Here is a 14,610-nt window from a genome sequence, read left to right as displayed (position 1 = left end):
TTTCCTTTCAAATATCAGCAATTTATTTATTTCTCGCTGATGTAGAGTCCATTTTTCACTCCCATATGTAACAACTGGGCGAATAATTGACATGTACAGTCTTAATTTAGATTGCCTTTTCAGCAGCTTAGATCTTAATAATGATGATAGGGAGTATAATGCTCTATTTCCCGCAGCTATTCTTGCTGAGACCTCTTTTTCTATGTGATTGTCCTTTGTGATTACTGCTCCCAGATATTTAAACTCTTTTACTACTTCAAAGTTGTGGTCATTAATAGTTACGTTCTGCCTAACTCTTGGTCTTGGATTTTTGGTCACCAGCATATATTTCGTCTTCTCTTCATTTATTCGAAGCCCCAGGTTACCTGTTTCCTCCTCGAGCTGTGAAAACACCTCTCTTACGTCTCTTGTAGAATGAGCGACTGCATCTAGATCATCGGCAAAGGCCAACAATAGTTTTGATCCTCGATTTGCGAATCTCCCTGTTAGTTCAGACGATATTTTACTTATTGCGTATTCTAAAGCCAAATTGAATAGCAATGGTGATAAAGGGTCTCCTTGTCTAAGCCCTGATGTTATACTAAATGGCATCGATGTTCTGTTTCCTATCTTTACCTGTGCATATGAGTCTGCCACGCACATTTGAGCGAGCTGCACTAATTTTCTTGGTATTCCCATTTCTAGCATTGCTAGCCATAGTCTGCATCTTTTTATCGAGTCATATGCTTGAAATTATAGATTAGGGAAAATTTCTTACTAACATAAGGCCTATTCGGAAATCGCAGGAAATCGATAACGTCCAATTTTGTAATGCGCAGGCGTTCTCCCTCTGGGTACGTTCGGGGTATACAGCACGAATAAGCCTATAAAAAAAGATCCTACCCTCAATACCCCTTCTTTCAATATTGTACAGAAATTTTGGTTTTTTTGCGAGTTTAAGAAACAGTTTCTCTTGGTTGGATATGCTGGCCGTGGAATCGATTTCGCTACTGATACATAGGATTAAGCTTGGTTAGATGTTTGAGACATATTGACTGTTTGTGTATCTGCTACGCCACTGGTCATGTAGTCAAAAGCAGTTACGTTTTTATCCTAAAATTTTACCAAAGTTAACTTCTATTTATTATGGTAAAGGTTCAGCTTTTCGTCCATTTTAAAATAAAAACAGATTGCCGATTGTTATGGCTAGAGCTCGGGAAATATGCACTTAAAAAACCCTAAAATATGCATGCAAATATGCACAAAAAACAGTTGAAATATGCACTTAAATATGCTTTTATGCATTTAATACATATAAATAAACAACACGGTAATCCTTGATTTTGAAGATATTTAATTATTTATTTGATGCCAATCGACTGTCGAGGTATTTAAGCTAAATAAAAAAAATATTTATACATATTTCTATAACCTACATCATTATGTTCATTTATTCTTTACATTTATCATCATTCTTTATTATTTATTATTACAATTATTATAACTGTACATTATTAAACGTTTTTCTAAATTTTCAACAGAAAACCAGCCGTAGGTATATCTGATTGTAATTGTTTAAGCATACACGGAAAAACTTCTTTCTACTTCACATGAAGTTAAAGAAGCAAACTTAAAATATTGTTTAATTGAGGGTTCTACCTATAAAATTAAATTATCTTCACATTTCTCCATCTTAATAATATATTTTTTAATTATTTTGTGATATTCCTCATTTTTCTTTAACGCCGTGCAGAATTTTTGATACACTTTGTTGGTTTCATCAAGGTGTTTAATTATTTCATTTAATGAATTGATAATTTCAATACTTTGGTCTAAAGAAATGTTTCGCTTTTCTAATTTAGTAATTGGCTAAGCAATATTTACAAAATTGGTTTGGATATGTGTCAAATTACTTTTTAATAACGTTTTTTTTAAACATCCCCACATATTTTATAGCACCTGAGTTACGTCTACATCGAAACTACAAATGACGTCTCTAATTCCCTCAAAATATCGGTTATAAAATTTACAGAATTTAACCATGTTCTCCATCTAGTTATCACAGGTTCAGGTGGTAAAGGCACATTAGGTAAACGATTTTTATACACCTATAATCCCAGAAGGGGTTTTAAAAATATGTTTTTATTTTTGATAGAAGGGTATTGACCATTGGAAATTCCATCCTTACAGTTTGTAGCCTCCTGCTACTCTATTTGTAGCAGAAGCGTGCTCTAGACAAGTAACAAATTTGAAAAAATATTTTTAAATGTTGTCCGTTTTTGGTCATATGGCGCAGCATCACTTAACAATAACAAAATGTTTTCATTAACAAAATGTGACTGCATATTGAAGAGTCACCGTTGTCTTCTTTATTCGTCGCCTTATAAATTGTAAAAGGCAGATATTAAGGATATTACCAGAAAGTGGTTCAACGAGAATTTTCAGATTTATTGTTTAGATCTGAGACTTCTCATTTCCCTTTAAAATGCATCTATCCAAAAAAATGCAAAAATGTCTAAAAATATGCAATTTTAATAAATGCATATGCACTTACCCAATTTATCCAAAATATGCAAATATGCACTTAATATGCATTTTGCATATTTCCCGAGCTCTAGTTATGGCAATCTTGTTTAAATTTTTCTTCTGTGTTTTTAACAGTTGAAACAAAAAATAAACCTTGACTAATATTGAGTAATTTATACATACATCTATTTCTAATTGAATGTACACTAATGTCACAGTGTTTGCACTATGTTCTACAAAGCACGACAAAATACAGAATGATGTTACTCGCTCGACACCTCGTAGTGGAATCAATTTATCTTTCAATTAACTATTATTCAGTATTCAGACAAAATAGAGTATAATGATATCTTAGAGTCCATAAATGAAATATTTAGGTAAAGACGAAAATTGTTATTAGTGTATGATCATCGGCTCGCATGAACCGAGCTGGTATGTTTTATATCGGGCAGTTTTAATCTTTCCGCTGACTTGGGACATTTTTAAAAGACGTACCTGATTCTTGGGCCGAAGGCACTGCCCGAGAATAAAAGATTAACGATGACACAAACAAGCCTTAAACTTTTTTTCATGGAATTTAAGAAGGAGAAGAAACCCAGCATTAGAATGAAGAGAAGGATTCAGAGGAATAAGGAGAGAAAAAGCCATAGACGTTGAGGAATGGATCAAGAGAAAAAGTTGGAGATTGAAATGTGGGATGCGATAAAAGTTCTAGGACCCACGTGTATACCCGTTTTAAGTCTTTTTAGAGGACTAGTTTTCACACAGTACAATTAATTTTAGTCGACCTAATATTTGACTACTTTGAGTAAAAATTATTTTTAAAATAAAGTATAGAAACTTCTATTATTTACGAAATGAAACAAGCAATATAAATTTGCTATTTAATTTGACACAATTTGGGATAAAATAAGATATTATACAGAGAGAGTCTGTAAAGTGGAATAAATTCAATATCTCAAATACTAATTGTTTTTTTGGAAAATGCTCAGACCCGTCGATTAGTATTTCAAATTGTCCTTTTGACATTCAATAATAATGTATACAGGGTGTCCCAATTTAGAGATATGACTTCATCGTCGATTTTCTTAAATGGCAACACTGTCATTTTGATAGCTAATTTGATAGGGTTTGTAAAGTTATACATAACTGCAAAATATCAAATTTTTATTCTCTACCATTTACAAGATAATAGAAAATAACAAAGTTATATCTGTAATTTGGAATATATTCAATAATTAAAATACTAACTGTTTTTTTGAAAAATGCTCAGACCCGTCGATTAGTATATCAAATTGTCATTTTTGACATATAATAATAATGTATACAGGGTGTCCCAATTTAGAGATATGACGTCATCGTTGATTTTCTTAAATGGCAACACTATCATTTTGATAGCTATTTTGATAGCGTGTGTAAAGTTATACACATCTGAAAAATTTCAAAATTTTATTCCCTACCATTTACAAGATAATAAAAAATAACAAAGTTATGAAGAACAAGAAGTAATCACATAATAATTGAATTTATTTATTTCAATTAAGCAAATGCTCATAACGTTGCCCATTGACAATTTGACAATAATTGAGGGCAACATTATGAGTTTTTGCTTAATTTATTGAAATAATTAAATTCAATTATTAGTTGATTACTTCTTTTTCATAACTTTGTTATTTTTTATTATCATCTAAATGGTAGAGAATACAAATTTGAAATTTTGCAGTTGTGTATAACTTTACAAACCCTATCAAATTAGCTATCAAAATGACAGTGTTGCCATTTAAGAAAATCGACGATGACGTCATATCTCTAAATTGGGACACCCTGTATACATTATTATTTAATGTCAAAAAGGAGAATTTGAAATACTAATCGACGGGTCTGAGCATTTTTCAAAAAAACAATTAGTATTTGAGATATTGAATTTATTCCACTTTACAGACTCTCTCTGTATAAAGAAGTTGCAATTGTTCCTCGGGTATTAATGTAGTCGTCCCAACAACACCTGCTCGAATATTGCCTTATTTGAATACGTTTTACCCAATTTATTCGTTTTTAATACTAAATTCAAGTAAACTGTGTTTTTGTTTCATTAGTATAAAAATGTATAAAATATGCATTATGCAAAGTACAAAAAGGGCTAATGATTTAATTTGATGTTTCCATTTCTTAAGCGTAAATAAGTTAAGGTAGAACATTAAATGACTTACTGTTGATTTACAAAAATAAAAAGTATGCCCACGCACTTTTATTTTTATGTTTGCAAACTCCGGAAATATTGAGAGGTATGTACTTAAAATTTTCAGATGTTCAATATCAGACCGGTTTCTTGCATAAGAAAAACTTAGACAAACATTTAAATGTAACAAAACAAAAAAAAAATAAATGTGTGCTTGAGTTTATGTGCATTGTGTAAAAGATGCGGCAGTTTAAATTGGACAAACAAAACGAAACTTGAAGGAATATAAAAAGAAAATTATATGTTGTTTATATTTTCCTACTTGGCATTTGTGATTGTGTTCAGAGAATGTAAAGATGTAAGACATTGCTTTAATTTTTAAAGCACCTTTGACAATTATTTGGAATCTGATACAGAGACATGCGACGATATGGAGGACATTTTAGAAGCAAGGAAAAAAATGCAAAATTATGTAGGTAAAAACGAACCGATATTAAATTAAAATATACAGGGTGTCCCAAAAAGATTGGTCATAAACTATACCAAACATTTTGAGGTCAAAAATAGTTCGATTGAACCTAACTTACCTTAGTACAAATTTGCTCATAAAAAAAGTTACAGCCCTTTGAAGTTACAAAATGAAAATCGATTTTTTTCAATATATCGAAAACTATTAGAGATTTTTTATTGAAAATGGGCATGTATCATTTTTACAGTAGGATAATCTTAAAACAAAATTATAATGAAGTAGCTCCACCCCATAAAAAATTTATGGGGATTTTGTTCCCTTAAACCCCCCCGAACTTTTGTGTACGTTCCAATTAATTAATTATTGTGGTACCATTAGTTAAACACAACGTTTTTAAAACTTTTTTGATTCTTAGTATTTTTTCGATAAGCCATTTTTTATCGAGATGCGGCTTCTTTTTCAATATATTTACGTAAAAATTTTATGGGGGTTTTGTTCCTTTAAACCCCCCAAATATTTGTGTACGTTCCAATTAAACTATTATTGTGGTACCATTAGTTAAACACAGTGTTTTTAAAACTTTTGCCTCTTAGTCTTTTTTTCATAAGTCACCTTTTATTGAGATATAACTTCTTTTTCAAAATATACCTAAAAATGTAAATTATAAATAAATTTTCAGATTATTAACAGGTCTCTATAATCGTACTTAACCATATACCATATACAAATATGTAGTGGATTCGACAAATATTCAAAATATCTCGATAAACACTGGCTTATCGAAAAAGTACTAAGAGGCAAAAAAGTTTTAGAAATATTGTGTTTAACTAATGGTGCCACAATAATAATTTAATTGGAACGTACACAAAAGTTTGGGGGGGTTTAAAGGAACAAAACCCCCATAAAATTTTTATGGGGTGCACAAATTTCACTTTAATTTTTTTTAAGATGTTGCTGCCATAAAAATGCCACATGTCCATTTTCAAGAAAAAATCTTTGAGAGTTTTCGATATATGAAAAAAAATCGATTTTCATTTTGTAACTTTAAAGGGCTGTAACTTTTTTTGTGTGCACTATTGGATATAGGTAAGTGAGGTTCAATCGACCTATTTTTGACCCCAGAATCTGTGGTATAATTTATGACCAATCTTTTCGGGACACCCTGTATATACCCCACAAATTATATAATTTCAGATGATAGAGTACGACAATACTTCGCAGAAGTTTTTTTTGATCATTTCAGAGTATCCTAGAAGCGTATTGGGAATGACAAGAACAAACATTTTGGCAGCGAATAAAGCTGATTTTGTAGAACAAATTACATTAAAGCAAAATACTGACGGACTAAGAAAACTAAACTAAACATATTTATAAAAATAATTAGACCAATAAGATGCAGAAACAATGACAATGAATAAAAAATATGACGAAGACTTACACAGAGTGGAAAGAAAGATCATGAAAACCATACTGGGACCAACAAAAAGAGATCAAAATGAATATACAGGGTGTTTGGTAAAGAATACAAAAGTTGATAATACCCGAAATACAGGGTGTCAAAGTTAAACTTTTATTTTATGTATTTTTGGATATTTCCTGACAGGTATGGGACAACAACACGAAATTTGGTAAGTGTTGCTGGTATGGTACAATATACTAAATTATGTTAAACAAACGTTTCTGGCTGCCACCAGAGACGTACGACGGGGGAAATTGAATGGTTGACCCTTCCCAAATTCTACGCCACTGGCGGAATTGGTATTTTAGTACAATTTTTTGATTCTCCAATATCTTCTATGTAAAAAACATACTCCTCATTCGTAACGATAAAGCCATTAGTTTACGAGATATTTGAAGCTAAAAACGAAGGAGCATAATAAATTAATCAAAATAAGTGTGCCTTTTCATTTTTAACTTAAAATATCTCGAAAACTAATGACTTTATCGTTACGAATGAAGAGTATATTATTTGCACATAAAGTATTGGAGAATCTAAAAATTATGCTAAAATAGCACTTTCATCAGTGGTGTAGAATTTGGGAGGGGCCAACCATTCACTTTCCCCTATCGTACGCCGCTGGTAGTAGCCAGAAACGATTATTTAACATAATTTAGTAGGGTGGACAGTGCCTACACTTTTTGCCAAGTATCACACGGATATGTCAAATTATTTTAAAGTATTCTTTTTTTTTTAATAATTTATTCTTTATTTGACATGTTCTTATAGTACTTGGCAGAAAGTTTAGGTACTGTACACTAGGGTGGAACGAAAGGATAGAAAAAAAAATTTTTCTTTAATAGAACTTTCTAATAGCACTCAAAAGTTGCCTTATCATGTTTACAAAAAAACTACAAAATATTTTTGTTCTATATTTACATCTTGAGGCGCCGCAAGGGCTTTGAAAAGATAGGTTTTTAATAAAAAAATACAGAAAATTTCAAATATTTTATATATTTAACCTGGTGCCGTAGCTAACATTTCTTAGTCAAATATTCTTTATAATAACAGTTAACATTGCTATCATTGCTATATGTACAAATTGCTATAAGATTTATTTAGTTATAATATTCATCTTGATATTTAATTACAATGGTTTTTTGTCTCAAACTTGGACATAATCTTTTGGGATGCAATCTTTGCTCTAACAAAGCCATTTTTGCTTCAAGACCACAGACACTAAGAGATGACTCAGTCACGAGTTTCATGACTCTTTTCACTGACTTTGTATGACAGGGAAAACACGGAAAATCCACACACTGTACCTGACAACTAGGGTCTCTTGCTTCACTTACTTATATACTTTTTAATATCTCGTCAGTTATATGTTTTGTCATAGGATACTCAGTAATTTATTCTTCCGTTCAGTTAATTTTATCTATATCAGTGTAGTCATTGGCATTAAAGTTAAGCTTCGGGAAAACAAACTTCCTTACACCATGTATGAGTTCCGATCTTGCCTTCAAAAGTCGCCGCAGACCTAGCTCCCTTATGTGTTATTTTCTCTTGTCACATTACATGGCACATTTTCTGGGTGGAAATAACCATTCCTTTGAATAGTTACTGGATAAATTATTTGGCGATGATCCTCACAAAGATAACGTGAAAATTTGATGAGTCTCCATAGATGTTTTGATCCATTTACATAAAATGGTTTCAGCTTGATATGAAACCAGACTGGGGCATACACCTTCGTCACATACATAGTTACAGTTTTCAGATTATTTAAAGGATTCTCTGTTGCAACATATAACAGAAGAAGGCAGTGGCGGTTCGTACCACTTTAAGAAGGTAGTGCCAGAACTCGGGCAGCCGCCAAAATTTTTAGTGACGGATTCACGATATTTTTAAAAAAAGGTATACTGACAACAAAAACTAAAAAAAATATGCGCGGATACTTTTATTTTATGTAGCTTAAGTTTATTGATCTGAGGTGCCAAGCAATTTTCCAACGTTGATCAAAACAGTTCCGTAAATTAATTAATAATAAAAACCTCTTAACCTACCACCAGCATTTACTGCTGATAATGCTTGAAAATTGTTATTACGATTTAGTCTCTATTTACCAATTTATAAAAATAATACTATTCCATTATTCACACACATGCACAAATTTTTGTAATGTCACTTTTAAAGTTTACGATATATGAAGTTCATTCTTCTATTTTTTGGTTGCAGAGTTTTCAATGACTTTATAATTAAAATTATCAATACAATTTACAAAATGGTTTTCTGCAGATAGCATACCTAAAGCACTATGTTTTAACATCGAAAAACAGCGTTCTGCTTCAGATGTTGATATAGGAATGGTAACTAAAATACTTAACAGTTTAATAGTTTCTTCAAATGTGCTTTTTAAACCTTCCCTCTACAATAAAACCGATAGCCAAACAGCCCCAGAGGTGGTAGGTACTTAATTCGTCTCGCTAATACAGTACCTACTTCTAATTCAGTTTTAAACCGAATTTTGCTTAAAAATTAAAATTGTCTCCATGTTTCATTAAGAAATGATTGGGAGAACTGATGCTTCTAAGCAGAAAACTTCTCCGACATAAATAAATTAGAAGCAACTAAATGTCCGGAGAAGGCAGACCTTTGAAAGGTCTGGTACTTTGAATAATATGAACCTTTAAGTCGTTGTCTAATTCGGCGCTAAAATTGACCAGCACCTTAAATTATGCCTCTATTTTCTGAATTTTCTTTCCGTCGTGACCTCTTAAAGCTAACTCGAAAGCTCCACAACACCTTATATCATTTGTAGTTTTTCTTCTAGCGAAAAACCACCAAAAAATTTTTTTAAGATGCTAATCTTCATTGTCAATTAATAAATTAAACTTAAGAAATAATCAAAATATTATCAAAATACCCACGATCATGATGCACTAAAAGTTTAGTTATAAATACAAAAACTTTTTAACAGAAAATATACATAATAAAAGCTACAAACCGGCACGTAAAGAAACTCAAAATAAATAGACCTGGCATCATACCCTCGTGCCTGGCACAGAGATTCTAATTTTAATGTATACTCATAGTCCAATATGGCTCTTTCTCTGTCACTTACATAGAATGCTCGTAAAATCATTCTCTCTTTAGTCGTGCCAGTACTGACTTCGGCACGAAGGAGATTCTCCTGTCGAATACTCTCCGCTGTCGGCAGGGATTGTATTACGCCCATAGTTGCCATATTTTATATAATTTATGAAGATCAAAAGAAATACACACAAAGAAATTAACAGGAATTAAAAAGTTTTGAAGATAAAAAATATTTTTCTGCATAGTTAGCAAGGTAGTGCCATTGCTCTATGGCACTACCTCACGGGCCGCCACTGGAAGAAGGCGATTGACCAACGTAAACCATCGTGAATGATCTAATTTCCCATGGGATTTTAAAGAAAGATCAGAAGGACATACACCACGGGAGATTGCTTTGCACATTTCAAGTAAATATTTTTGATCTGTGCTTAGATCGTCCTTAATCTCTAGAATAGGGAGGTTGTTTTGTATGGGAACGAAATTAACTACATGAAGCTGGTTAAAGATTTAAGTTCTTTGCCTAAAAGCCCTCCAAATTCAGTAGAGCCTTTAGTTTTTCTATCCAATGTGCAAAACAAATAATGCAAAGGCAATTATTAATTGGTATAGAACAAACAAATCAGCCACTTCAGCGGCTTATTTAGGTTTTTTTTTCTATAAAAGCAATTACACCATTGTTAATACCGGTGTTAGTGGCAGTTCCATGAAATCAGACAGCTGATATATTGGAAATGTTCAAAGGATTGTCCTCTTGAAAATGCTCCATTATCTTTTATAGCTTCACCTGTTCCGGAAGAAGAAGTTATATAACCTAGCAAGGTTGATCTAGGTTCCTCTACTATTGAAATGTGCTCTTCTACTATAGTCAGAAAATTAAATTGTAATATTTCTTTAAATGTGGAATTCAAGTTCAAATTTTGCCAGTTTTAGTAAAAATAAACATTAGATTGTTGTAAGCTAAAACTAAAATTATCTTGAAATAGTAGTTTTAGAGTGTGTATTTATCGTTTAAAATAAGAATTAAGACATTACAGCAGTTATTTTTTACCAAACCAAAATCATCAAAATTCGCAAAATTTAACTAAAAATTCTAACTTTTAACCCTTTTGCGGCACCTCTAAAAATATTTTGTTTGGAAAAATATTTTATTTGTGGCTTAACAATGGCTATAGACAACTTTCTATCACTATTACACATTAAAATTATGAAATCATTATTTTCGTTCCACCCTACTGTACACCCTACTAAATTATGTTAAACAATCGTTTGTGGTTAATTCAGAGGCGTACGACAGGGGAAAGTGAATGGTTGACCCTTCCCAAAATTCTACGCCACTGATGAAACCGCTATTTTAGCATAGTTTTTAGATTCTCCAATACTTTATATATTTCGAGATATTTGAAGTTAAAAATGAAAAGGCACATTTATTTTTATTAGCCTTCCGCCGGTAACGTGAATTCTTGTAACATAGTTGGTAACGTCGGTCTACGACACCGACTTTTTTAATAATGAATATCTTAGGTTGTGATTTTGTGTTAATATTTTGATGTGACTAAATGATTAATATAACTATATTTAAATAACAATATAGTAAGAAATGATCAATATTTATTTATATTCGGGAAAAAAAAGCACATTAAAAAAAGTGGCTTCTTTTAGATACTAACATAATTGACAAATAATTTACAAAAACATGTTAAGTTTTTGAATACAAAATATCAACAAACATATCTACAAGGGTTAAAATGTCACAAAAAAAATAAAATTATTCAACAAATGTCCAACACAAACTGAAATTATTGTCCGTTTGTTTCCTCACTTTTTTATACACTCCACTGCACCGCACTGTACGGTTCTGGTTCGGAATTAGCAACAATTTCGTCAAAAAGTTGTTGCAACCTGATTTGTTCTCTTTCATAATCAATATTCATATACAACTCCTAAAATTAACATCTATTATTTAAACTGACTATGGACCAAAAACGACAAAAACCCACCGTTAAGTATAACATAAATGGTAACCTCGGTCTCTCACACCGTCAGGTCAAATAACATATGAACTATCCACACTTGGCCACAGATTTTTCAAGACTAAATAGTGTGATGAGAATTTGAAAGCTACCTGGCCGCGGGGACAAAAAGGAATGCGCATTCGAGTTTTACCGCGAAAAATCCGCTACGTTGGTCTCAGGGACCGTACGTTACCACTCGAAGGTTAATGTATTATGCTCCTTCGTTTTTAGCTTCAGATATCTAGAAAACTGATGGCTTTATCGTTACGAATGAGAAGTATGTTTTTTACATATAAAATATTGGAGAATAAAAAAATAGCACTAAAATAGCAATTCCGCCAGTGGCGTAGAATTTGGGAAGGGTTAACCATTCATGTTCCCCGCCTCTGGTGGTAGCCAGAAACGTTTGTTTAACATAATTTAGTAGATTGTACAGTACCAGTACCACTTACCAAATTTCGTGTTGTTATCCCATGCCCGTCAGGAAATATTCAAAAATAAATAAAATAAAAGTTTAACTTTGACACCCTGAATATCGGTTATTATCAACTTTTGTACTAAGGTAAGTTAGCTTAAATCGACCTATTTTAACCTCAAGAATCTAAGGTTAAGCTATGGCCCATTCTTTACCAAACACCCTGTATAAGTAAAACAAATGTATGTTACCGGCAATGTGTACAATTCAGGCATTGTATGGAATACCTAGGCATTGTATACATTGCCGAGTGAATCCAGGCAAAGTATGAAATAAACTCATTTCTTAACAATTGTACAAACTTTGCCTAGGCATTGTGTATAATGCCTAGGCATTATATAGAATGTCGAAAGTTTTGCAGGCAAAGTATAAAATGAACAACATTGTTAAAAATTGTTTATTGCAAATAACAAACATGAAATGTATTAAACATAGGATCTGAAAATCCTCATATTTTACTAGAGTAAAATTTAAAAGTGAAATATTAATTTAAGAAATTACTTGTTACAGCAGGAAAGAGAACTATGGCACTTCGAGTTGCATTTTCGATTGTTTGGTTTGACACATTGTTTGACACAAGCACATTGTTTGGTTTGACATTTAGTTTTGCAAGTGCATCTCACAAATCCTTGGTCGCTTCCTGTTGACTGAGCTGTTGCAACGGTACGAAGTCCTGTTTCTTGATCATGCACGTCTTCTACTCGAACTAGGTTTTTTTGCAAACTGTAAACTGTGACCTTGCGTACAATTGTTTCAAAACTCCGTTGGCGGTCCCTAATTTGTAAAACCCATCTTCTGTCGTATCCATGACCACTGCCAGAATATTTCTCAAGTCACCTTTTCCTTTGTCAACGTCAGGAATTGGAACACGAACAGTGACTCCTTTGGTGACGGGGGGAAACTTTTTATCGGAATTAGCTTTCATTTTCTTAGCTTGTTTTTCAAGACAAGCTTTTGACCTCTTCCTCTCTTTATCAATATTTTCCGAATTAAAACAAGGGACACACAACAGGGTTTTTTCAGTATCATCACACCCCTGAATTGAATGGCCACATGAAATATGTATGTCCGCTAAACATTTTGTGCAGTTTTGTTTCTCATTAGTTTGCTGCAAACAAACGCTACACATTTGTAGAAGGCTAGAACTGACCGAGACATCAACGGTTGCCTCATTAACTTCTGAAGTGTTATGATCGGTTTGGAGTGGAGGTTCTAGACTTGAAATTTTTTTTTTGTTTCTGTTGTGTGCATGTTATTAACCACTCTTTCCAAATCTTCTTCGCTATTAATGGAAACCAAAATGTCTCGAGGCAGAGAAGATGTTGTAAGACCGACCTTTACTTTACAGCCGAAGAGAGTCTCATAGGGCGTTCTTTTGATTCCTGGATGTAAAGCTCTATTTTTCATAAGTTGCACAAATCTGAATCCCTCACTCCAACGGTCAGTTTTTTCATCTTGCATCCAAGTCGAAATCATGTTTTCAATATCTTGGTTTGCACGTTCTACACTACCCTGACTTTGAGAATGACGTGGTTTGCCATGAACGATTTTTAACGTAGGCCAATAATCTTTTAAATTGTAAACTATTTTGTTTGCAAACTCCCTTCCATTGTCTGACTGCAATATACTTGGTGCTCCAATGAGAGTAAAAATATCAACTAGGTGATATGCTACTTCCTCAGCGGTTTTAGTTTTGAGAGGCTTAAGAATCACAAATTTTGTCAAATGATCCTGATAGACCATTATGAACTTAAACTCCCTGTCGGGCTGTGACTGGAAATCAATCAAATCTACTTGACAACGAGAATTAAATTCTGATGAAATCAGGGGCTTTACTACCACTCCTCTTTTCGAACCCTTTTGTTTCTTCTGACATGGCTCACACAAACTAATATATAGCTCAACATCATGACGTGTAACATTTTTGTAGTTAATATCTAGCTCTTTTAACATTCGATCTCTTCCACCATGACCAATAGCTACATGAGCTTCATGGACAACAGTAAATAAATCTGAATCGTGGACATAAAATTTTACAACACTGTCTCCTTGTTTTAATGGGTGTATTAGTTTTTGCACATTTTCTACGATCATTACATCATACCTGTTGAGTAGCCAGTAGTGACGAGGTTCCTTTCTGGGCTTGGCCTTGGCATCTTCGACCTCCAACACCAGCTTCTTATAGTCGTCTTCAGTCAAAAAAACACTATTTTTAGCACTTGCATTCCGAATTTTTACAAGTTCGGCACTAAAACGAAGTTTCATTAGCGATAAACGATCACTAGAACTACTGATACTAGTGTTCACTTGTGACATTTTCAAGCAACAATACAGTGGCACGACAGAACAGAACTGAAGCGTAGGCCTAGCACAATACTTCGGCGTGACGGAACAGAACTGAGAGCAGCGTTATAGCGGGGATGGGCAGGGGGAGTA

This window comes from Diabrotica virgifera, chromosome 5 (genome assembly GCF_917563875.1).
Source record: "Diabrotica virgifera virgifera chromosome 5, PGI_DIABVI_V3a".
Lineage (NCBI taxonomy): Eukaryota > Metazoa > Arthropoda > Insecta > Coleoptera > Chrysomelidae > Diabrotica > Diabrotica virgifera.
This window is presented reverse-complemented; position numbering follows the sequence as displayed.